This window comes from Macaca mulatta, chromosome 4 (assembly GCF_049350105.2).
Source record: "Macaca mulatta isolate MMU2019108-1 chromosome 4, T2T-MMU8v2.0, whole genome shotgun sequence".
NCBI classification, from domain to species: domain Eukaryota; kingdom Metazoa; phylum Chordata; class Mammalia; order Primates; family Cercopithecidae; genus Macaca; species Macaca mulatta.
In genome coordinates this window covers 171,158,650-171,184,775 of record NC_133409.1, presented here as the reverse complement: position 1 = coordinate 171,184,775, position 26,126 = coordinate 171,158,650, and the positions used below count along the sequence as shown (strand labels likewise).

Genomic DNA, 26,126 nt, shown 5'->3' with positions numbered 1-26,126 from the left:
GATAATGAGTATTCCACCATGTTGTGATGCTGCCACGTCAACATGGAGCTGCACGAGGGGAAGAAAGAGCATGTGCAACTCACATCACTCTTAACTGCATCTAGCCCATTTGCCAGAACTAGTCACATAGCCCCAGCCCAATTGCAAGAGAGGTAATTGGAAAATTGGTTATTTTAACAGGTAGGGGAAGCTCATGAACTATCTGGTCAATTAGACCTGACCTGGGGAAAGAAGAGAAATTAGAAATTGGTTGAGTAATCAGATATGAACTAAGGAAGGAGGAAAAGTTCCAAGTTGTTTGAAAGCTTGGCATTTTGACATCACATTGTCCTGGACTTTCTTCCATCTGGAAGAGACAAAGGACTCATTATTTGAGAGAGAAACCAATAGTTCTAGGGCGTGCTGATACTTTACCAAGGTGCAGGAAGACATGGACCCACATGGCAAGGTTTGCAGAAGGAGTAATGAAAAAAAAAAGTTTCTTTTTCCTTGTACTGTATAAAGTCTATCTCATTCAATAAGTCTATACATGTAAATATCTCTGTGACACTAATAAATATGTCATAGGTTGGTAAATTTGATTTACATTCTAAATAAAAATTCTGATATAATATTGAATCCTTGCGAATTATTTTCATTGGTGATTGATTTGATGGGTGATTATGTTTTTAGGAATTTAAAGTGTGTGTAATCAGATATCCATTAATTAAAAACTATTTAATTGAGTGCTATAGTTGAGTATCCACAGTACCTACAAAAAATCTTTATGCTACTTTTTCAAGGCTTTTACACATGAGAGAAAGAAGCAGACAAATAACTAATCTTAAGACAGTGTGACAAGTGCTATAAAAGGAATGTAAATGGTAATATTAGATCAGAGAGTAAGGTTACTTTACCTCCCTTCTGTGGAAAGATCCAGAAGGCCTCCCTAGAAGGTGAAACTTAATCTGATGTTTGATGTTTTTATTTAACCATTAACCAGAATGGGTTGAAAAAGGGTGAAGGTTATTCTTGGAAGCAAAGCAATTTAGCCCAAAGTCATGCAAGAGAAGAACCCAACTTCTCAGAGAGCTGTAAATATACCAGCTTGGTAAGAGTACTGGGTAATATTCAGTGGTGATGGGGAATGAGACTGGAGGTATTTAGAACATAGATTGGAAATAGACCTGTGTGTCATGTTAAGGAATCTGGAGAATCTTTTAAGCCATTGAGAGTAAAATAAAAGGATTATCGCTTTTATGTTTATATATATATGTTTTAAAAATAGTAAAATATTTTTTAAAAGCTTTTATATTATCACTATCTAGAGAGAATTACCAAATATATTCTGGAGTATTTTCTTCCATTATTTACATATTTATACATTTTTATCCTACTTCAATTTGCATATTCTACATTTTTTACTTACTATTATACTGTATCTTCCAGCATCATTGAATACTTTTTGCCAACATGATTTCTAATGCGTGACCAATATTACAACAAATGACTCTACTAATTTTGTTTAACCTTTCCTTTACTGCTAACAATTAGGTTGTTCCAAATGCTTTGCATAAGCATCCATGTATAAAAATCTTTTTAAGCAAAAGTCCATTTTTATGCCTTTAAGACAGAGTTCAGGCTGGGTGCAGTGACTCATGTCTGTAATCCTAGCACTTTGGGAGGCTAAGGTAGGAGGATCACTTGAGCCCAGAAGTTCGAGACCAGCCTGGGCAACATGGCAAACCCAATCTCTACAAAAAAAAAAAAAAAAAAAAGGCAAAATTAGCCAGATGTGGTGGAGTTTACCTGTAGTCCCAGCTACTTAGGGGGCTGAGGTGAGAGAATCACCTGAGCCCGGGGAATTTGAGGCTACAGTGAGCCGTGATCGCAGCACTGCACTCCAGCCTAAATGACAGAGTGAGACCCTGTCTAAGGAAGGAAGGAAGGAAGGAAGGAAGGAAGGAAGGAAGGGAATTGCTATGTCAAAATGAGTAAATTCTTTTAAAACTATGTTTTACTAATTTCTAAATGTAATTCCACAATAATTTTGGTTATTTACACATTTCTCTCTTGCCTCAGTAGCAGTGTAAATATTCTCTTTCTTTGTAGGCTTATCGGTGAGACAAACTATTTGCTTTTATTAAAAGAGATTGTTAGATTTTTTAATAAAGTAAGTTTTTAATGGACATTCTAAGAAATAATCTTTGTTAAATAAAATTTGATTTTTTAAATAAAAGTATTTTTAAATAAAAGTCCAATGAAAAATTGTTGAGGAATATATACAAATGCAAGGAAGAAGAATTAAATAATTTTAATTATATTTCCTATATCTAAGGACTGGCAACATATTGGTGTTTAGCCCTCCAGTCTTCAAACTCTCTCTCATTAAATACGTTTAACAAAATTGAGACCTTTATTTTGCCTTTTTCATATAATGTAGAGCAAGTGTTGTATGAGATCATTAATTAGTCTTCAAAATATCACTTGTAAGGGCTGCATAACATCTTATATGAATGGACCATTTTAAATAACCATTTCTGTATTATCGGCTAGTTGGTTTGGTTCTAATTTTTCATCTTCACATTGACATCTTTGTGCATACTTCTCATTAATTCCTTGAGATAAATTGCTAAAATGGAAATGTTGAGTAAAAAGATTTGAACATGTTTTATGACTTTTAATTCATTTTGTCAAATGGCTTTTCAAAAAAATACAAGCGGAATGAGAGGTATTGTTTCACAACATTTAGATCTTATTCATATTTAAAATTTTCCTATTTGACAGGTAACAATTTTTTAATTCTAATTTTATTATATATAATATTAAATAGCATTTTAGGTCTTTCTGAGCAATGTTTATTTGGTCATATTTTGAGGATTTAGTGCCTTTTTTTTTTTTTTTTTGCTGTTCAGTCTTTCTGAAAACCACTAAGATTGTTAACCACTTATCTGTAATAGTTATTCACAGTGCTTGTTTACCCTGTATTTCAAACTGCTGAGTTATTGGATTTTACATGTGTCTTAGTTGGCTATCATATATCTTTGAGTAAATTTTTTAGGATGCATTCAGGGGTACTTTCTGAGCCTTTACATATATACAATATCCCTTCTGTTGCTATCACATGTGAATAACACTTTGCAGGATACAGAATTCTTAGACTGCAATCTTTTCCCTCACAAATGTGTGACTATTGTTGTTTGATATACAGAATAATGGAGACAAAGTCTGACGCTAGCCTTTGTATGTGTGATGGTTAATTTTATGTGTCAACTTGACTGGGCCACAGACTACCCATTTATTTGGTCAACTCTTATTCTGGGTGTTTCTGTGAGGGGGATTTTGGATGCAATTAACATTTAAATCACTAAACTGACTTGTTGCAAAATTTACACTTCCTTTTGTGGGTGAGCCTTATCCAATCACTTGATGGCCTGATTGGAACCCCCAAAATTTCCCTGAGTAATGGAGAGAATTCCTCCTGTGTGGTGGCCTCTAAACTGAGACAGTGGTTTTTTCCTTCCTTTGTACTTGAACTAAAGTACGTCTCTTCCTGGGACTCACACCTGCCAGTCTTCAGTTCATACTGGAACTTAAACCATTGGCTCTCCTGATTCTCCAGTCCACTGACTCAATTTCTTATAATAAATCTCTTTACACACATACACACACACACACGCACACGCACATGCACACACACACATCCTATTGAGAAACCAAAGATAGTATGTTACCATTACCTAGGTTTTTTCTTCTGCTTTCATGCTTATAGAATTTATTTTCTTTATCTGTGAAATTAAAAAAAATGTGTACTATTACCTAGGAATGGATTGCTTATAATCATTGTATTTGGAACTCAGAATGGTTCGAATGGGTGGGAAGTTGCAGGACCTCCTGCGTGAAAGCTATTCTCTCTGTGGAGTGCAGTGAGGGAAGTCATTCACTAGGAGAAAGGAGGTGGTAAATTTTGTGACCTGATGCTGCGCCTTTAGAGTTCACATCCGTGTTCTCTGTTCCTGTTTACAATGCTACTTTTCTAGCTTAGTATTGGTCTTCCACTGCTTTGATTCAGATGTGATCTAGGTCCAGCTCTCTAATCTGAAACCCTCGCCCTTTGTGTTTAGCAGTCATTTTTCGTATACATTCACGTGCTGCATAACAATGCTTTGATCAATGATGGACCACATATATGACTATTGTCTCATAAGATTACAATGGAACTAAGAAATTCCTATCACCCAGTGACATCATAGCCGTTATAATGTCATAACACAACACATGATTTCTATGTTTAGTATGTTTTGATGCACACATACTTAACACCGATTACAACTGCCTATCCTATTCAGTATAGCAACATATTGTGCAACATCTTTGTAGCCCAGGAGAAATAAGCTGTACCATCTAGCCTAGGTGTGTAGTAGACTCTACCATCTAGACTTATATAAGTACACTCTATGATGTTTGCACAATGACAGAATTGCCCAGTGGCATATTTCTTAGAACGTATTCGCTTCCGTTAAGTGACACATGACTGTTTTTATGTCTTTTTTACCCAGACTTGGATTTGAGCACAGAAATTATCTTTTTTTTTTTTTTTTTTTTTTTTTTTTTTTTTTGAGACAGAGTCTTGCTCTGTCGCCCAGGCTGGGGTGCAGTGGCCGGATCTCAGCTCACTGCAAGCTCCGCCTCCCGGGTTTAGACCATTCTCCTGCCTCAGCCTCCCGAGTAGCTGGGACTACAGGCGCCCGCCACCTCGCCCGGCTAGTTTTTTTTTTGTATTTTTTAGTAGAGACGGGGTTTCACCGTGTTAGCCAGGATGGTCTCGATCTCCTGACCTCGTGATCCGCCCGTCTCGGCCTCCCAAAGTGCTGGGATTACAGGCTTGAGCCACCGCGCCCGGCCCAGAAATTATCTTGTATGCACCTTTCACTTAGTTGGCTATTCGTTATATTTGTTCTCTGATTTAAATTTAAAATAAGTTGTTGTATACGTATATGTATATATACATATAATACAGTATTATTCTGGCTTAAAGAAAAGATAGAAATCCTGCCATTTGGAACAACATGGGATGAACATGAAGGACGTTATTACTTTAAGTGAAATAAGCCAGACACAGAAAGAAAAATACTGCACGGTTTCACTTATATATGGAATCTAAAAAAGTCAGATTCATAAAAGCAGAGTGAAATGTTGGTTACCAAGAACTGGGGGTTGGGACAAATGTGGCGATGTTGGTCAAAGTGTGTTAAGGTTTTGTTATGCACAATGAGTAAGTACCGGGAAATGTAATAATGTACAGCCTGGTGACTATAGTTAATAATAATATATTGTATATCTGAAATTTCCTAAGAGAGTTCATCTTTAGTGTTCTCAACACACACACAAAAAAGCGTAACTATGTGAGATGATGAATATGTTCATTAGTTTGATTGTCGTAATCATTTCACAATGTATGTGTACACCAAAACATCATGTTATACATCTTAAATATATACAAATATTTTTTGTCAAGTATACTTTAATCAAGCTGGAAAAAAATAAATTAAAAAGGCTATCGAATTTTCTCTCACTGCAAAAATACACAGTACATATTTTTAAATCTCCAACTCCTTTGGATCACTATTGATAATAATCAAATTCCTGTCTTAGGTTGGCCAAAGAGACAAAAATTGAACAAAAATAAAAATCTTATTGAAAAATGTACCTATCTTAATGCAAATGTTTTCCAAGTGATTTTGTCAGAGATTAAGAGAGAACACAAGTGGCTCAATGCTACTAAAATTCCATAGTTGAAGATTTCTGCGTAATTGCCTACAACTTCATTCAACAATAAATATTTAGTAAGATCTATTATGTGTCAGGCATTGTGGCATAGGAGACTTGTCAGTGATCATATCCACATAGATTTTTGAATTTGTGGCACCAAACCCTGCTACCTGCATAATACACAATAAAAAGCACGTATTGCTCAATGTAATTTAGTATTCTATCATTCACAATAGAATTACCGCTTTACATAGATGACATTATGCTTCATGATTACTAGAGAATTAAGTGGTTACAATCAATATAACTCTTACAGATTCAAAACACACTTTGTAGCTTATCTCTTCTCACGGTTGGGGTGGTTTTTGTAACTCATATCTCTTATGTTCTGCACAGTGTGATCCATACATTGGTATTTGCACACATCTATACATAGCCACATTTCCCAGAAAATAACCTGGAGTCCTACATAATTCTATAGAGAATTCTGGGAGCTCCTGTTTACCCACAATGCCCTATGTTCCAGGAATGTTGGTTTTTATGGTTCTTCATATTTACTGAGCTTATTTTCTTCTGTCCAATTTCCACCTCACTGCTGAGGCTGTTAGGCAGCACCTAGCTGTTTCCCACCCATTTACTTTTGTTCATGCTTCAGTTACCTAACCAGTCAGTTAACAAATATTTCCCACAAGCCATGGACCATAAAACTGGATCTAGAGACACGTACAAGGCTTACTCTTCGCTCACGAGAACATCATTGTTCAGTACCATCCAGGAAGGTTATTCTCTTGTGTCCTGGATGCCATGGCCTGAATGTTGGTGTCCCCCCCCAAATTGCTATGCTGAAACCCAACTCCTAAGGTGATAGCATTAAGAGGTGGGGTCTTTGAGGGGTGATTAGGTCATGAGGGCTCTGCCCTCATTCATGGCATCAATGCCCTTTTAAAAGAGGCCTGAGAGAACCTATTTGTCTCTTCCACTATGTGAACACACATAGAGGGCACCGTCTACGAGGACTGGGCACTCGCCAGACACTGAATCTGCCAGCACCTTGATCTTGAACTTCTCAGCCTCCAGAACTGTGAAGACTACATTTCTGTTGTTTATAAATTGCTCAGCCTAAATAAAGTATTTTATTATAGCAGCCCAAACAGACCAAGACACTGGATATCAATGGGCCTGAAGCAATGGATGATCCAATCACTGAAAAATTGCCTCTGACATCTATAGCAATAACTCCATGCTGTAAAGAGAGAGGAGACAGTAAATAATGAATTTTTAATTGCTGGAATCTGAGCCTTAGGAGGCAGAGGAAGAAAAGAGTGTAAAAGAAGACAGCTGGTCTTGGTGCTTGGGGAAAGAAAAGGAGAAAAAAAAATCTGGCATTGAGGAAACACTTATACAAGGTAAAGCAGTCTCTTAATCCTGAGGCTGGAACTCAAAAATAAACAGACAAAACATTGAGCAATACCTCAACACTCTCGTCATTCCTGTTAATAGGCTTATAATAAATCCAGCTGGACCAGCCCAAAGATTATTATTCCAGAAAGAGCAGAGCAGAGCTGCACATGGAAATAAGCCCTCTATCTTCTGATACCTCAGTCTCCACATCACTCTAAAACAACTCATGAGATTAGCCTTTAAGTCCTTCCTGAAAAAGTGGTATGATTTCCATGATAACAAATGGTAAAACAACCCACCTTTATAAAAACAACAACCAAAAACAATTACAACCACCATTTTGTTAGCCTTTCATTAAAAATTTGAATTTAAGAGACTTAAAGCAAGAACAATGCTGAGAGACTACTTGTCCTCAAGTGGAAACTTGTTGGTAACAGACCCTTATTTGATATTTCAGGTAAAATGTAGCTTGAAATCAAGCTGAGGTGAAACATCACGAAAGTAAAAGTCAGAAAGCTTGGAGCTTCATGGTTCCAAAAGCCAACTCAGCCTGCATCACAGTTTGGTCCTTACACTGTGAACTGTGAATTGCATATGGACATATAGAAGCTGGGTCAGAAATAGTTTAAATCACAAGTTCTGGCTACTTATTGGAAATATTGCTAAAGAAGTTACATTCATCTGCTCAAGTAGTCACACCAGAATACTGTAGACTGTGTGGCTTAAGAGAAACTTATTTCTCACTGTTCTGGAGCCTGAAAGTATAAGATTAAGGTTCTGGCTGATTCAGTTTCTGGTGAGGGCTCTCTTCCTGGCTTGCAAATGGCCATCTTCTTACTGAGTTCTCACATGGCAAAGAGAGAGAAATAACTCTTTCTATTCCTCTTCTTATAAGGCTACCAATCCTATTAGACTAGGACCCCACCCTTATAACCACATTTAACCTTCACTACATCCTAAAAGCCCTATCTCCAAATACAGTCACATTGGGGGCTAGGGCTTCAACCTATGAATTTGAGTTTGGGGGACATATATCAAGATCCACTACCCATAGATTATTTTAGCCCTGCATGTTTAATCATATTTGTAGGTAGCACTGTTGTAAAATACAGAAAAATTATGATAATGAGTTACATTTTACTTGAAATATCTTAGAATCTTAGCAAGTCCTTTTTAATATAAATTGTGGAGGGGTCAGTCACTTAGGTCTGTTTCCGAGAGAAACTTTCTAAGAAATGCTCTATGTAAGATTCTTTGGTAACAAAGTAAAATGTTACCTGACTTCTCATTCCAGTATCTTGATTTTTTCCTAGGGCAAAATCTTTTTCCCTTAAAGACTGGAAATATTATCCATGTTGTCTTCCTGAATATTTTCAATGACCTGTGCCCTGCCAGCTCTAGCTTTTCAAGGGTCTACACTCATCCTCAACAGGTAGACTGGTTTTTACAAATGTTTTTTACCATAACTTCATTTCCTGTTTCAAATGTGAAATAGATAAAAAATGAGAAGAGTAGTGACATAGTAAAATTGATAGGACCAATTTCAGAATGTCATTTAGACACTCTAGGAACTATTCTTTTCTCACCATGAGGCCACTTGGTATTAATGTGAGTCATGGGAACAATTTAAGCATTCAAAATCCTCGTAAATTTAAAGAGAAACTTTCTCATCTTAACACATTTGAAAACAGAAAACACATAAAATATATCGATTTGGAGTATAATTTTTGTTCAATTATTATTGCAAACATACAAGTATAAATCAGTTCTTCACAACCCTCCACAATTCCCCTTGGTGCATTCCTCAAAATAACAGCATCTGGGGTTTTTGTTTTGTTTTGTTTTTGCTTTTGTTTTTGTCTCAAGCTCACTTGTTTGGTTATAAACATTTTTACTTTTTTGGACTGAAAGAAAGAAAACATCCTCTGAGAACTATTTTTGTCCTTGACAAATAAGAAAAGGGATTCAGTAAAATACCAACCATAAAAAATCAGTATATTTTCTAAAGAGGATTTATTATAATGTCTTCTGCAATATGAAGACCCCTTTTAAAGAGATTACTACTTGTTCCATGGTAAGAATTTTTATTTTGTAATTAAGCAGTAAACCCTTCAATGTTTTGTGAGGTGGCAATTTTATAGATCTCCTTTTCAATCAAACAACTCGGAAATAATTTCCAGTTCTTTAAAACACACAAAGCAAGATCATATTTTCCACATCTCTAATTTTGATGTTTATAAATATCTTGAATCAGGATAAAAATTCATGACTAACTCATATCCCCAGAGTGTAGTCTTGGTTACAATAATACCATATACTCATCTCCACTTAAATATTTCATTACAGATGACATGAAGTTAAAAATATATCAAATGCAAAATGACGGAGAAAAAATTCGGAAGGGTAACTATGCAAGTCTGAAACTGGGGAGAAGTAGTTGATTTGAAGAAGATGAGGATTATCAGTGAGACTACTGTAGACGCATGAGGTCTTTTTAACTTTCCTTGGAAATAGCTAGGCTCTTCTACCAGCTTTGCAGAGCTCCCAAAACTCAAGGCAGTGATCCAGTTTACCATTTCCTAGGTCTTGTTCTAGCCAAGACAAAAGAAAAAAAAAATGTGTCTAGAATTTGAGTTAAGATTTAGGAATTTGGCTGGGCGTGGGGGCTCACACCTGTAATCCCAGCACTTTGGGAGGCCAAGGTGGGTGTATCACCTGAGGTCTGAAGTTCAAGACCAGCTTGGCCAACGTGGCAGAAACCCCATCTCTACTAAAAAATACAAAAACTAGCCAGGTGCAGTGTCTGGTGCCTGTAATCCCAGCTACTCAGGAGGCTGAGGCCAGAAGAATTGCTTGAACACAGGAGGTAGAAGTTGCAGTGAGCCAAGCTCATGCCACTGCACTCCATCCTGGGTGACAGTGAGATTCTATTTCCAAAAAAAAAAAAAAAAAAAAAAAAAAGATTTAGGAATAACAAATTATAAATACAGTAAAATAGAATTGCTGAAATTCTGTAGGTACATAAACTCAACAGGGTGTCACCAATTATGAGTTGAATTCCAAGTTGATTGTTTGGAAACATTTTCCCACAGCAATAACAATATATGTGGAATTTAAGTTTCAACCCACAAGATATATACGTTGTGTTATTAACAGTTAGTAGAGCCTGATCATCACATGTGCCATTGTTTTACGGGGAAACAAGTTTCACGTTTTCAATTCCCAGATGCTTCATGAGCACCTCTTTCCATAGCCCACTTTTTAGTGAGCATACACTCTTCCTCTCCTCCAGCCTCAAAGAAAATCCGAATCCTAATGCATCATTAAAACAGGATCCCAAATCTCCATAGCAGAGGAGAGATGAGACACTGAAGGGATTTAAAGTTGAAACCCATGTTGAAGGGTTTTCAACATGACATATAACTGTCCATTTTAAGGTTGGAAAAATGGACAGTTGGAGGTTGTCCAAAAAGAGGTTGGAAAAAAGAGTATTCCAGGAGGCATACTCTTCATCTCACCTTTACAATTTTCAATTGCTGTGACTGAAATAGAGTCATGAAAGAGAAGATGCTGATAATAGTTATAAGAGAAAGAAGAAATAAAATCCCTGCTTTACATCTACTTCATGTAACCAGATCTGAAAACCTCAGTGACCTCTGTGGATTAAACTGTATTTATAATTGTGGAAATTAGACATGATAATGGAACACTGGTTCTTCCATTTTCCGGAGGCTGTTTTAACACCACGTGAGTAGGGTGTCTAATTTTTCTGACCTTTGGCTATTTTATTCATACAAGCCATGCTGACCAAATGCCTTACTGTGTTAACTAGAATGGCTTCAGTTAAATAGCAACGGTAGAGGAAAAAAATAAATTAATGCCTCTTCTCAGCAGTGACCTGACATTACACTTCCTGTCTTTTCTAAACTCTCCTGTAAAATATATACAATATTAAAATTTAAAATCCTGACATTTATAATTCTTCTGGTAATTTATTTCTTCCCTCTGGTGGCTTAATCACTGCAGGCCTGGATTTTCTCATTTGTAAAATAAAGGAATTATATCAAATAATACCCGAGGGTTTTTTTAAATAAAAAAGTCCATAATACTACTTAAGTTTATGCTGGGATTGAACAAATATGTAAATATAATGTGGACAATGATGAGTTTTTCACTTTTGGAGAAAAGAAGTTACAAATAACGAAAGTGGGGAGAATAGAATGAACTGTGTGGTATGGTATTAAAACTAAAGGTATTAGTATGAATTCATGGTTCACGTATATATGCATATATACACATATATTTACATATGTATATATGTGTATATACCCATATATTTACATATGTGTATATACACATATATATATACGCATGTGTATATATGTGTATATACACATATATTTGCATGTGTATATATGTGTATATATACACATATATTTGCATGTGTATATATGTGTATATATACACATATATTTGCATATGTATATATGCATATGTACATATGTATATATATACAGATAAGCAAAGATATATAGATATGTGCCTATGCACAGATTAATATACAAACATATATTTCCTAGCTCTGTCTGCTGAAAAAAACCTAGAAACAATGACAACCCAGTAGCAATTAGCATACCTAGAGCCAAGATATTGGTTCTAAATATGATTCCCTGATAAAAAGAATAAAGACTTCTTGGAGAAATTATTGATTTCAGTGCTCTGGCAGGGAAGATATAAGATGAGCCCAGAACATCTTGTGGTGCCAAAAAATAAAGACACATTTGAAAAATGATAGAACCATGTCAAAAGAACAGAGGAGCCAATTTGTAAGAATTCCCAATGGCCAAAGCTGGAACAATTTGAGTGACAAAATAAACAATGAAAACATCAGATTATAACCCATCAAATAAAGTAAATATCTAAAATCTATACTTATATCAATCAATCAATAGGGAAGAAAAAAATACTCTTCCTTACAATGGAACTTCATTTCACAAACATAAAAGAAATGAGGGACACACAAAATGACCATTAGGCAAACACAAGAACAACCCCAGAATGATAAAATTATTGGGCGAGACCATGAAAAGAAACTGAGATGCATATTTGCGTAGCATTAAAATATCTCCCCACAAGATATTTATTAATTAAAAAGAGAACATCCTAATTTTGCTCTGAAGAAACACAGCAAAAACCACCTTTATACAGTATTGAAAGTTAACATCATCGGTTATAAGACGGCAGCATCATGTATGTCTTGGTATGTTACACTGAGGACGCAATATCACTCCTGCATTCATACCAGAAATGCATCATCTCAATCTAATGCTGAGAAAATAACAAACAACTGTAAAATAAGGGACAGTTTACAAAATGACCCACCAGCACTCTTCAAAAATATCAAGGCCGCGATGAAACAAGGAGAACTTGTCACAGATTAAAGGAGATTAGGAGATATGACAATTAAATACCATACAGTCCAAGATCCAAACAGACATTAGTGAAACAGACTGGTGAAGTGTGAAGGTTTGTGAAGCAATTAATTGTGTCACATCAGTGTTGATCTCCTCCTTTCCGTAATTGTGTTGTGGTTATATAGGATGTTTACATAAGTGGAAGGTAGGTGAAGATAGGCAGGAACTCTCTGGAATATTTTTGCAACTGTTTTCTAAGCCTAAAATTATTTCAATTTTAAAAGCTGCAAAAAAGACTGAGTTGTAATAATTTGCAGATTTTAATCGATAATAACATTTATTTCACAAGTAATGATTGAATGACTTCTCTCTGCTAGGCACCATACTAACAGACATCTAACGACACACAAGACACACACACACACACACACACACTTCCAGTTATTTTAAGCAATTCTTAAGCACTAATATTAAGACAAGCATTCTTATTTTTCCAGAAATGAGAATCAAACATCTCTAATTATAATGGTGGTCTTATGACAACAAGAGTAATTAAGATAAAACAGATGTCAAATTATCTATAAATTTGATGTAATTCCAACTTTAAAATCTTCACCAAATTATATAGGGCTTCATAAATGGATTCTGAAGTTCATATGGAAGATAAAATATGTAAGAATAGCTAAAGGAATTTTAATAACTGGCCCTAGCAAATATCAGAGCATACTTGAAATCTACAGCTATTAAAATGGTAACATAGGAGCACAAGCAGGTATCAATGGAACATGATGAAGGGCCAGAAACAGACTTATCTCTCTCTGGGAATTTAGTAGAGGATATTGAGGATAATTTCATGTAGTGAAGAAATGGTTTGCTATTCAATAAATGGTATTGGCATAATCTGAATCCTTTGGGAAAAAATTAAGCTCATTTATTTATTCAACAGATATTTAAATGCCCACATGTTTTGGAAACAGGAATCTGATCTCCAACCAACTCCACGTACAAAAATAAATATCCAATGTAATAAAGAGCTAAGTCGTTTCTTAATCTATAAAAAGTATTAAGATAAAACACGGAAGGACTTTCTTTGATAATTTCAACTTTTATTTCAGATTCTGGGGGTTCATGTGCAGATTTCTTACCTGGGTGTATTGTGTGATGCTGAGGTTTGGAGTTCAACTGATTTCATCACCCAGGTAATGAGCATAGTATCCAACAGCTAGTTTTTCACCTTTCCCCCCACCCTCCCTCCTCTATTAGTCCTCAGTGTCTCTTGTTGCCATCATTATGTCCCCAAGTACCCAATGTTTAGCTCCCACTTATAAGTGAGAGCATGCAGTATTTTGTTTTCTTTTCCTGATTTAGCTTGCTTAGGATAATGGCCTCCAGCTGCATCCATGTTGCTGCAAAGGACATTATTTCATACATTTTTCATGGCTGCATAGTATTCCATGATGTCTATTACCACATTTTCTTTATTCAGTCCACCACTGATGGGTACCTACATTGATTCCACGTCTTTGCTATTATGAATAGTGCTGTAATGAACATGTGAGTGCATATGTCTTTTTGGTAGAACAAGTTATTTTATTTTGGATGTATACTAAGTCATGGGAATGCTGGATAGAATGAAAGTTCTGTTTCAAGTTCTTTGAGAAATCTCCAAACTGCTTTTCATGGTGGCTGAATTAATTTACATTCTCACCACCAGTGAATAAATGTCCCCTTTTCTCCGCAGCCTTTCCAGCATTGTTGTTTTCTGACTTTTTAATAATAGCTAGAGGATGGCTTTTTATCATCTTAAGTTGGGAAAGAGTTTTCTACCTAGCATTAAAAAACCTGCAAGGTCTAAGGAGAAAAACTGAAAAAATGTAATTTCATAAAATTTTTAAATGTTTACATGATAAAATATACAAATTAGAAGATGTGGAACAGACTGACAGCATTTTAATGTATATAAAGATCAATTAGAATATAAAATAAATAAAAAGTTTCTATAAATAAAAAGACAACTCAACAGAAAAATGGGGAAAAAATACAAATTGGCAATTTACTAAACAAAAAGGCAATGGTAAATGTATATAATCAAATATATATATACTTAATAAAGAAATAAATACAAATTAAAACAACACAGATGCTTTCACTAAATTGGCAAAAATGTTTCGATTATTCATATTCAGGGTTGACAGTTGTATGAACATGAAATCAAAAACTCACACAGATTGTTGGTGTAGATAAGATGCACATAACTTTTGACCAAAGAACTTAATTTCTATGAATCTATCAAAAATGCTCAGATGTGTACAAAAGAAGCATGTATGGGAAAGATCATTTGAGCTGTTTGTAACAGCAAGATACTGGAAACAGCATTAATATTCTTTAAAAGGAGAATGGCTAATAAAAAGCTATAGAACATCAAGGCGTTGACATACTTTTCAGTTATTAAAAAAAGAAAGAGATAGTATTACATGTATAGCTATGGAAAGATCTTCAATATATTTTGCTGTGTGTGTAACAAACAAGTTGCATATCAGTTGATAAAGTATGATTACATGCATATATTTGCACGCATACATATATAGAGACAAAGGAGAATTTACATATTTTAATTTAGATTTGTTTCATATAATTCTTGGTTTGAATTTTTACATTGGGAATATATTCATTTATGATACATGGAACTAAAAACGTAAAGTAAAAAATAAGCTTCTATATGATTTAGAGCAGCTTTATGTAAATATAGCTGTTCGGTTCAACTTTTAAGGTCAACCTTAAAAGGGGAAAAAAATGGGCTAAAAGTAGAATATGCAACCAAAAATATGTATTCCTTGATTTAATCTAGGATTAAACTAATCTTAGATTTAATCTAAGATTAAATTAAGGAATAGGTTCTTCTGGTAAAGCTTGAAAATGTGAATGAACACAGTTCCTTGAGCTATAGGTCAGGTAAATTGATGGAAGGAATATCTATATAATTTTATGTTGGAAGGCAAAGTAGGGAGGAAGAGGCCAGTGGTCCACACAGCTCCCTTTAATAGCTTAACTGTTCATATGGTGGTGTGGACTCACGCAACCACACTCCTAGAGTTCACTAAATTGCAATGGTAAAAGCAAAACAAATTTAATTATGTGAATGCATTTCTTGTACACATGGAAGTAAATATTAGACTAAATTAAGAAGCAAGAGATCAGTTCTACAAAGCCAGGTGTAAATAAACTATTAAGTAACGTGAAAATCACAGAGTAAGTCTACAAAACTAACACAAAACTAGAGGAAATACTTGAGAAGCAGCGGATGATGATGAAGCTATGATCACACCATTTAAAAGCAAGTCTTTGAATTCCGTAAGAAAACCCATGTGGGAAGTCTAGAAACAGAATTCTCCAGCCATCCACCCATTGCTCAAACCAGAAACTGGGGATCATATTTTCTATTTCCCTTCCCTCTCCCTCACATCTCCATTAATTCAACTTCCAAAACATCTCTCAAATCCTTCTACGGAGTTCTACCTTCAATACCTGCTCCTACCACCAACACGTCTCACCAGGACAACCACCATGACCTCACAACTTTCTCTCAGCCTTCACTTCTTTCCCTCCAGCCCATCCATATAACAACCACAGCGATCTTTTAAAAATTTAAATAGCCTTGTCCATTTCTATTTAAGGGAATTGTGCCGCGCTGACCCTCAAGACAGCAGTTCTCGCCCAGACACATTCATTCTCCACCTTCTTCGTAAGTTGCTCTCCTTACTTACCAAGCCAGCGCTGCTTCCTTTCTCTCTCCGCTTCCCTCCTCAGAGACTTCATGCCCACTTTCCCCAAATTTGTACTGCATTGATTCCTTCTCATCATTCATGCCTCAATTTAAATATTTACCAATGACTGCTTCCCTGATCACGCAATCTAAAAAGTAGCCCCACTTCCATCATTTTGATCTCTGATCTTTTCCTTTATAGCACTTACAGACATGTATAATTATATATTCACTTGAGTGTATGCTTGTTTAATGTAGACCCCTTCCCCAACCCCCACTTTCCCATATAGACTGAAGGGAGGCAGGAACTGTGTCTGTCTTGTCTACTATTATATTCCCAGTGCTGAGCCTTGTACCTGGCATGTAGTAGGTGTTCAGTGAATGAAAAAGTAAACAAGCCAGAATAATCGGACCCAGAACTATGCTGAAGTGATATAAATGCCTAGCAAGAAGAAGGTTAGTAGGAATAACTATTATTTGTGTGATTTCAAGATACAAATGATGATATAGGGATAGATACAGGGCCCTCTCGGGAAGCCAAATGGCTGCACAAACAGTGTGGTAGGAACACAATGTGGCCACCGTGTCTGTGCTGCTCTGATTGGATCTAATGATAATTTTGTAAATGCACCCATGGTGATTAGCAACTGGCTCATACTAAATAAACTCATGACAGATTTATGTGTGCACTGCAATGCCAACTTATTCATTCATAATACAAAATAGAACTATCAAGTCAACATGCAGCTCAATCACCCCCTATAGGAGAGAGACAGGTAGCTAAATTACATCCAAATGATTAACTGCTCAGAAAAGATTCCCGGTCACAAATCACCTGTGCAGCTGAGATACCATCACCTTAGTCTAAGCTACCGTTGTCTTATGTCTGCACTCTTGCAACAACCTCATGACTGTTCTCTGCCGTCTCTGCCTCTCAAATTCATAAGGCACCCAGCAGCAAAAGTGTTCCTTTTAAAACACAAATCCAGTTAGGTCCCTCCTCTATTCAAAACCCTTCAGTAGCTCTCCATTATATGAGAAGGAACTCCAGCCCTGACTTGTAACCGGTTTGTAAGGTTTGGTATGATCGGGCCCCTGCCTTCTCTCCAGCCTCATCAAGTGCCCCTCTCCCCAGACCTTCAGACTCCCCGACACAGAGGTGTGCGTTCAGATTTGAGAATCTGACTATACGAATGGACAATGGCCAGACCATAAATAAAAATAGAACTCTGGGCCAGGCACGGTGGCTCACGCCTGTAATCTCAGCACTTTGGGAGGCCAAGGCGGGTGGATCACAAGGTCAGGAGATCGAGACTATCCTGGCAAACACGGTAAAACCCCGTCTCTAATAAAAATACAAAAAAATTAGCCAGGCATGGTGGCGGGCGCCTGTAGTCCCAGCTACTTGGAGGCTGAGGCAGGAGAATGGCATGAACCCGGGAGGCAGAGCTTGCAGTGAACGGAGATCGCGCCACTGCACTCCAGCCTGGGTGACAGAGCGAGACTCCGTCTCAAAAAAAACAAAAAACAAAAAACAAAAAACAGAACTCTAACCCACAGCCTGCAGCAACCAGGCCAGGAAGCCAGCCCACTATCCAGAGGAACCAGCCCAGGAAGCCAGCCCATCGTCCAGAGGAAGCAGCCCAGGAAGCCAGTCCATCGTCCGGAGGAAGCAGCCCAGGAAGCCAGCCCACTATCCAGAGGAACCAGCCCAGGAAGCCAGCCCACTATCCAGAGGAACCAGCCCAGGAAGCCAGCCCACTATCCAGAGGAACCAGCCCAGGAAGCCAGCCCACTATCCAGAGGAACCAGCCCAGGAAGCCAGCCCATCGTCCGGAGGAAGCAGCCCAGGAAGCCAGTCCATCATCCGGAGGAAGCAGCCCAGGAAGCCAGCCCACTATCCAGAGGAACCAGCCCAGGAAGCCAGCCCACTATCCAGAGGAACCAGCCCAGGAAGCCAGCCCATTGTCCGGAGGAAGCAGCCCAGGAAGCCAGCCCACTATCCAGAGGAACCAGCCCAGGAAGCCAGCCCACTATCCAGAGGAACCAGCCCAGGAAGCCAGCCCATTGTCCGGAGGAAGCAGCCCAGGAAGCCAGTCCATCGTCCAGAGGAAGCAGCCCAGGAAGCCAGTTCATTATCCGGAGGAACCAGCCCAGGAAGCCAGCCTGCTCTCTAGAAGCTAGACTTGTAGGAAGCCAAACCACTGTCTCTAGAAACTGATCCAGGAAGCCAAAAAAGAACCCCTCGATAACAGGACCAAAGTGGCCAGGACTTGACTGATGAGTAACTGACAGCTTCCCTAATTGTTGTCCCTACTTCCAACAGAGGAACAACCGGAGAAAGCCAGGTGTGCACCTGTAACCCATCCCATAGATGCCCCACTTCCAGTGAGCTGCCTCCAGCTTCCCACGCCAACAGCTTCCGATCAGCACACTTTCAGAGCCTTCCCTTTTCTCCACTATGAAAGCTTCCCCACTCCTCTGCCTGCCTTTGAGCCTCTGCCAAAACTCAAGTGATGGTAGCCGACTCCCTGCTATCGCAAGCTTGGAATAAATAGCCTTTGTTTTTCTCATTTGCTTGGTCTTCATTTATGTCCACAAGATCCTTCACAGTGAGAAGCTGCTTCTTCCCTTGGAGCCTTTCTAACCCTGCACCCTCTGCCTGGAATGCTTCCTCCACCCTGCACGTGGTCAAACCTCTCCCTGTTTTCCAGATTTCAACTTGTGAATTGAAGACACCTTCTCTAACCACACTGTAACCACTCCCTTCTCGCCCTTTTTTTTTTGGTTCCCTTACAGTGCTTGCCACAACTTGCAATCATTTCGTTTGTTTTTTTGGTTTGCCTCTTTTCTACCTGTCACCCCCACTAGAATGAAAGCTTCATAAGGGTAGGGCTTCGCTTCTGTTTACTCTGATCCTGAGGACCTAGAATAGAACCTTACAAGCAGCAGGTACCGCAGAAATATGTTGAAAGATGGGCAGGGTGAATAAATGATTGCATGCCTAAGGTAAATGCAGCCTCAGTGGAAAAAATAACTGGGCCAGCAACCCATTGAAAGAACCGGATTTTGAATGAGTCCACAGTGCTGCAGATTTGCTGATCTCTTTTGTGGACCAGGCGTAGAGTTGGGAGTTGGCTCCCTCTTGATCCCTTGTGATATACAACGCTCCACATCAGAGCAGTGGATGACAAAGAGACATGGCCCCAGAATGCAGGGTTGAGTCTCAAAGTCTCACAAAGTCTCCGAACTCTGAGCATTTGGGTTACACAATTTCTCTAGCTGCCAAATATTAGCCCTCCAGGCCTTCCCAGGATCCAGGCCTCAATGTCAGCTTCATCTATCCAAGCTGCTAAGAGAAGAGGTGAAATTTCATGGCTTAATAAGCCACAGGCCTTGTCCTTGAAGGACTTATCAAATCTAATCATTGGCCACAATTTCTTTGCAGCCAAGTGCATCAGTCAGGGCTCACCAGAGAAACAGAACCAACAATATACCTTAAGAGATTTAATTTCAGGAATTGCCTCACACAATTGGGAGGGCTGGCAGGTTCAAAATATGCAGGGCAGGCCCAGATGTTGGAAACTCAGACAGAATTTCTATATTAGAGTCTTAGGCAGAATTCCTTCCTCTCTAGGAAGCCTCATTTTTCCTCTTCAGGCCTTCAACCAATTAGGTAAGGCCCACCCACGTTACTGAGAGCAATCTCCCTTACACAGAGTCACCTGATTGTAGATATTAACCACATCTACAAAATAATTTTCATAGGCCAGGTGCGGTGGTTCATGCCTGTAATCCCAGCTCTTCAGGAGGCAGAGGAGGGCAGATCACCTGAGGTCAGTCGTTCGAGACCAGCCTGGCCAACGTGGTGAAACCCTATCTCCACTAAAAGTACAAGAAAAAAACAATTAGCCGGGTGTGGTGGAGCACACCTGTAATCCCAGCTACTCGGGAGGGTGAGGCAGGAGAATCGCTTGAACCCAGGAGGTGAAGGTTGCAGTGAGCCGAGATTGCGCCATTGCACTCCAGCCTGGGCAACAAGAGTGAAACTCCATCTCAAAATAATAATAATTTTTGTAGAAGGATCTAGATTAGTGTTTGCCCCAAAAGCTAGGCACTACAGCCTAGCCAAGTAGACACATAAAATTGATCACCATGTGAAGGTTTCAATGTTAAATCCCTCATTTTTTTTAAGTGAGTAAGATTATGACATTCTTTATTTAACACCCTCTGGGGCTGGCCATCACTCTGTTTAAATTTCCAGTCCCCTATCATGCCTGGAAATGGCGCAGCCTGATGTGACTCAGAAGGCACCTCTCTGGCCTGATCTCCTGCTGCCCTACTTGTCACTATTCTACAGGGAGCACCTCAGCTGTCCCAGTCACCATCCTGCCTCAAAGCCTTGCAAGTTTCCTCACTTTGCCTGGATATCTTCTCTCTATCCCTATGGCTAACTCCTTCTAGAATTCAAGCCTCAGCTTAAATATTTCCTGCCTTAAATGAGGGTTAGCTACTATGCTGCATAAAGTGACTCTTAACTCTTGATCACATCACCTACCGTCTCCTTTATCACCGCGTCACTATTTATAACTGCTGTTTGTATAACTTGCCTAAAATTTATTCAGTGATTCTCAACCCAGGGCAAGTTTGGCCTCAGGTGACATTTGGCAGTGTCTGGAGACTTTAAAAAAAACATACTATATTTATTCATTTATTTATTAAACATGAACTTTATTTTCTAGAGCAGTTTTAAGTTTTTAGCAAAATTGAGCAGAGGGCACACAGAGTTCCTATAGACCCTCTGCCCCGACACATGCTCAGTGTCCACCATTTTCAGCATCCGCCACCTGAGTGGTACATTTTTTACAGTCAATGAGCCTGTGATGACACACCATTATCACCCGGAGTCAACAGTTTTCATCAAGGTTCCCTCCTGGTTTTGTACATTCTGTGTTTTTTGACAAGTTTAATGACATGTATCTAGCATTGTAGTATCATATGGAATAGTTTCATCACCCTAAGAAGAATCCTATGTGGTCCACCTATTCATCCTTTTCTCCCCCACCAACCTCTGGTAACCACAGAAATTTTTACTGTCTCCATAGTTTTACTTTTTCAGAATGCCATGGAGTTGGAATCATACAGTATGCAGCCATTTCCAATTGGTTTCTGTGATGGTTAATTTTAGCTATCAACTCAACTGGATTAAGGGATACTCAGATAGCTGATAAAGCATTATTTCTGGGTGTGTCTGTGAAGATGTTTCCAGAAGAGGTTGGCATTTGAATCAGTAGACTAAGGAAGATCTGCCCTCACCAATGAGGGCAGTGCTTAGATAGGACAAGCAGGCAGAGGAAAGGTGAATTCTCTCTCTGTCTCTCTCTATCTCTCCTGGAGCTGGGGCACCCTCCTCCTCCTGCCCTTGGACATCAGAACTCCAGGTTCTATAAGCTTTAGACTTAGGGACTTGTACCAGCAACCCTTCAGTTTCTCAGGCCTTTGGCATCTAACAGAGTTATGCATCAAATTCCTTGGTTCTGAGGCCTTTGGACCTGGACTGAGCCATGCTATCAGCTTCCCTAGTTCTCCAACTTATAAATGGCCTATTGTGGGATTTCTCAGTCACCATAATTATGCAAGGCAATTTTCATAGTAAATCCCCTATTATCTATCTAGCTGTCTGTCTGTCTATCTGTCTATCCCATTCATATAATCCATTATCTATTCATCCATCTATCCATCCCATCCATCGAATCTGCCTCTCTATCTCTCTCTCTAATCCATCTAATCTATTTATCTACCTATATATCTAATCAATCTAATCTATCCATCTAATCTATCTATTCCATTCATCAAATCTATTACCTATCTATCTATCCCATCCATCAAATCTATTATCAGTCTATCACCTGTTTGTTGTCTCTCTGGAGAACCCTAATACAGTTTCTTTCACTTAGTAATATGCATTTAAGTTTCTTTCATGTCTTTTAGTGACTTGATGGCTTATTTCTTTTTAGCTGTGAAAACTACTCCATTGTCTGGTTGTTCCACAGTTCATTTATCCTGAACCAAAGACCATCTAAGTTGCTTCCAAGTTTAACAATTATGAATAAAGCTGCTAGAAGCATCCTATGTAGGTTTTTGTGTTGACATGTTTTCAACTGACTTGGGTAAATATCAAGGAGTGTGATATAGTTTGGATGTTAGTCTCTCTGAATCTCATGTTGAAATGTGATCTTGAGATCAGACCTACAGGGAGGTGTTTGGGTCATGGGGGTGGATCCCTCATGAATGGCTTGGTGCCCTCCCCAGGGTAATGAGTGTGGAGTCCTGAACAGCAGGTGAGGAATGTGTAAGAATGTGGAGTGATTCGCAGAGTCAAATGAAGCCCGAGAGCCAACCAATGTATTTCACAATGTAGAGGTCACTGATGACCTCAGTAAGAGGGGGACTGGGAATGAAATCCTATTCGGATGGTATCTTTGTCTGTTTTGTGTTGTTACAACAGAATGCCACAGATCGGCAGATTTATAAAGAAAAGAATGTATTTCTCACAGTTCTGGAGGCTGGAAAGTTCAATATCAATGTACTGGCATTTGGTGAGGGCCTTCTTGCCGCATCATCCTATGGTGGAAGACAAGAGGGTGAGAGCAGGCAAGAGAGAGATTGAACTTGCAGCCCCAAGCCCTTTTTATGATTGGCATTAATCCATTCATAAGAATGGAGTCCTCACGACTTACACTCTTCCCTTTAAGCCTCACCTCTCAATACAGTTGCATTGAGATTGAGTTTCCTGCACATGCTTGTTGAGAGACACATTTAAATGACAACAGATGGGCTAAAGAGGGAACTAGGGGGAGGAATGAAAGACAGAGAGTAACAATAACTCAAAGAGTTTTGCTGCCAACGGGAGCAAACAAATGGGCGAGTGAAGGGAGGTCAAGAGAAGGCTTTTGTTAGGCAACAGAAATAATGCAAAAGAACCCAGAAGAAGGGGGAAATGATGGAGGAGAGAGAAGGGAGAGAACTGCAGGAGTAGATCAGAGCAGATGGGATTTAGTGTAGAAGAAAGGAGCTTGGCTAGCTCAGCCATGGTAAAGGGCAGTCACAATATGAGGCAATGTGCTGTCTATGAATTCTACATGCTCACATGACAGACTGCAAAAGAGCTGACTGCCTGCATGGGACCAGAACAGTCAGAAGCAAATATTACTGTGGACCTTGTCCCTTGATGACATCAAATGCTCCTTTGTCAATATGGTCAGTGATCCGTTCTGTAGGTGCCCTTTTCTTTCACAAGGAGGCGGAGGCCACATCTCTTTCTACCTCGACTCCCTCAGACAGACAGTGGCATTTGAAGCAATCACCTTGTCCCTGTCTGTGTTTGGCTTCTAGCTGCTCTATTCCATTTCTATGCTTCCAAGCTCCTGCCCTTTGCCTTCATCTCATATTTTGGTCCCTTTTCTAGCCTCTTAGATTCTGGATCTAGTACTTGGATTCTGATTTCTGACTGGATTTCAGTATTCACTACTAACTTGGTTAGGACTTTCCCCCAGAGCTCCTGGCTGTCTTGAGCTGCATGCCCTGCTCTATTTCCAGCTCTTTGAGGCCCAGTCCCTGACCCTGGCTTGCCTGGCTAATGCCCTACTCTGGATTTTCTATCAGCCATCAAAAGGAAATTGATATGTCCAGAGATAGCCCAAGTTTTTTTTTTTTTTTTTTTTTTTGAGACGGAGTCTCGCTCTGTCGCCCAGGCTGGAGTGCAGTGGCCAGATCTCAGCTCACTGCAAGCTCCGCCTCCCGGGTTTATGCCATTCTCCTGCCTCAGCCTCCCGAGTAGCTGGGGCTACAGGCGCCCGCCACCTTGCCCGGCTAGTTGTTTGTATTTTTTTAGTAGAGACGGGGTTACACCGGGTTAGCCAGGATGGTCTTGATCTCCTGACCTCGTGATCCGCCCGTCTCGGCCTCCCATAGTGCTGGAATTACAGGCTTGAGCCACCGCGCCTGGCCCTGACAGCTCAAGTTTTGTGGTGAGACACAAATTCAAAATAGCAAACTGAATTACCATTGACACATATTTATATATGAATTTTTGCATAATGTAGCCCAGATTCATATGTCAATAATAGCTGGAAGTATCCTGTTGATGAAACAAATCATATGAGATGCTTTAATAGGTAGAAGTCTAAGATAGTCCCCCAAATTTCCTTTCCCTCCATCTGCCATATATACCTCGTATGTAATCCCCGGGGCTGTGAATGTGATGGAATTTACTTCTGTGATAAGGTTGGGATATATGATGCAGTTGTCTTTAAGAAGGGAAATTGTCCAAGTGGCGTTGACCTAGTTACATAAGTCCTTTAGAAAAGAATGTTCTCCAGTGTCCTCTCAGAAGAAGCCAGAGATTCAAAACACGGGAAGGATTCCATGGATACGTTGCTGGTTTAGAGACGGAGGGGGTCACATCTCAGGACAGCCTGTGTGTGACCACCAGCTGACAACAGCAAGGAAATGAGAACCTCAGTCCAACAACTACAAGGAACTGAATTCTGTCAACAACAAGAACAAGCTTGGAAGGGGATTTTCACCCAAAACCTACAGATGAGAAGACAATGTGCCTGACATCTTGATTTCAGCCTTGGGAAACCCTGAGTAAAGAATTTCATTATGCTGTGCTATACTTTCCACTTGAAGAACTGTGAGCTAATAAATGGGTGTTGTTTCATATTAGTCAGGGTTCTCCAGAGGGACAGAACTAATAGGATATATATATATATGTGAGATATAAAGGGGAGTTTATTAAGTATTAACTTACACAATCACAAGGTCCCACAGTAGGCTGTCTGCAAGCTTGAGGAGCAAGGAGAGCCAGTCCGAGTCTCAAAACTGAAGAACTTGGAGTCCGACGTTTGAGGGCAGGAAGTGTCTAGCACCAGAGAAAGATGTAGGCTGGGAGGTTAGGCCAGTCTCTCTTTTTCATGTTTTTCTGCCTGCTTTATATTAGCTGCCAGCTAATTAGATGGTGCTCACCAGATTGAGGGTGGGTCTTCCTTCCCCAGCCCGCTGACTCAAATGTTAATGTCCTTTGGCAGCAGCCTCACAGACACACCCAGGATCAATACTTTGCATCCTTCAATCCAATCAAGTTGACACTCAGTATTAACCATCACATGTTTTAAGCCTCCATATTTGTGATCATATGTTACACAGCAAGAGAAAATTAATACAGATGCTCTTGGCTGATAACAATCGGTGCTTCACAATTGAGCTCTGGAACTCCCTTTCAGGCAAGGTAGATGGCCTGTAGAAGGTAGCTACAAAGTGTTCCTGCAGCCTCTTGGAAGGACAGGCTCCACCTTTTTTCCTTTACTCCAAATCTTCTGTCTTGTGGTCTTTTTTCCCTAGTTCATCTTCTACCTTCCACCTTAGCTCCTCTGACTATCAACTGGGCTGGGCGTTTTCTGTGTTTGGGCTTTGGCTCCTTACACACACACTGCTACTCTTTAGGTCATCCATGACTCCTCACTTGCCACACAAAGAGCAGACTATCCCCTCACCGGAAACCACCCTCTCCCCACTTTCCTGACCCCAGGGCCAGGATGATATTTCCTGAACTCTGAATCCCAGTCTGGATCCAACACACTAGGTTCCCATTTGTCTGGACTCTGGAGAGGAGGTTGGGACTGGTCAAGGCTTACTTTTATGGAAAGAAAGAATTAAACATATGCAGTAGCCCGGCAAGGCCAGGAATTCCTGCTTCGATCTTTCAATCCTCTTCCTTTTTTTTTTTTTTTTTT

General features: G+C 39.2%; 1 long non-coding RNA gene across 1 annotated transcript; it reads left to right on the top strand.

Moving 5' to 3' along the window:
• The first annotated feature begins 1,013 nt into the window (after positions 1–1,013).
• Positions 1,014–16,308, top strand: LOC114677758 (uncharacterized). The gene is made up of 3 exons (XR_013417074.1): positions 1,014–1,090; positions 13,682–13,765; positions 16,241–16,308. It is a non-coding gene; the product is annotated as an uncharacterized LOC114677758 (long non-coding RNA).
• The last annotated feature ends 9,818 nt before the right edge of the window (positions 16,309–26,126 follow it).